We start from the raw sequence: 870 nt of genomic DNA, 5'->3' as shown, positions 1-870 counted from the left end.
ATCTTTGACACCGGCAAAAAATCCTCCTGGGTTGCTGCATTCGGTATCAGGGTCAGCGGGTAGACCCGCGAAGGTTAAAACAATTGTAAGTTGGACAGTGCATCTGTTTCGAGAGGTTCAAGGAGTTGGCTTGAACGACTACCTGCACAAGTACGGTCCAACAATGCCGAAGTAGCATGACCCCACCCCAATCTTCATAAGAAGGATGCCAGATGGTATTGAGGTGAGCGGCAGAAAAGATGGCCTTGACACCTCATGCGTGCCTTGATCCTGACTTTTACAAATCCAGAACGAGTTTTCACGTTGTTTGAGATACGTCGGCCATTGCAATAGACTATGCTTAAGCAGATGTTGAGGGGCATGAACGTATCATTGCATTCAAGTCATCCTAGCCTAATCTGGTAGATTGGGACTTACTCTTCCATGATAAAGCGCTAAGTGCGATGAAGTATGAGCTCGTCAGATTCAGGATGTATCTGCTTCTCTCGAAACTGTTTCGGATCTATACATAGCATGCATTGTTGCGCATAGCGACGTCGTCACCATATCTCTTACAGAGAAAGGCAAGATGCTTATTTTTCTTTGCCGAGTAACCGGTATATGCTGGATCAACTTAATGCGGTAGTGTATGCACTTTCGCATCGCCCGGCTATCCTTTGTCGCATGCCGCGATGGTGACGACGTCAACTGATGAGGCGATACGGGTCTGACGCATGATGTGTTTTGGTGATGAAAGCTTTGGGTGGAAGCAAGTAACGGATTTTTACGAATAGTGATCGGTCTTTTATTTATTAGTAGCCTAAAGAAATCGATCACTTTTGACAGGATGTCTACACTTCGTAGAGGGCTACTATATCTCGACGACATCAT

This window comes from Plasmopara halstedii, assembly GCF_900000015.1.
Source record: "Plasmopara halstedii genome assembly, contig: Scaffold_1583, whole genome shotgun sequence".
In the NCBI taxonomy this organism is placed as follows: domain Eukaryota; phylum Oomycota; class Peronosporomycetes; order Peronosporales; family Peronosporaceae; genus Plasmopara; species Plasmopara halstedii.
The sequence above is the reverse complement of the archived record's forward strand: the minus strand, read 5'-3'. Positions refer to the sequence as shown.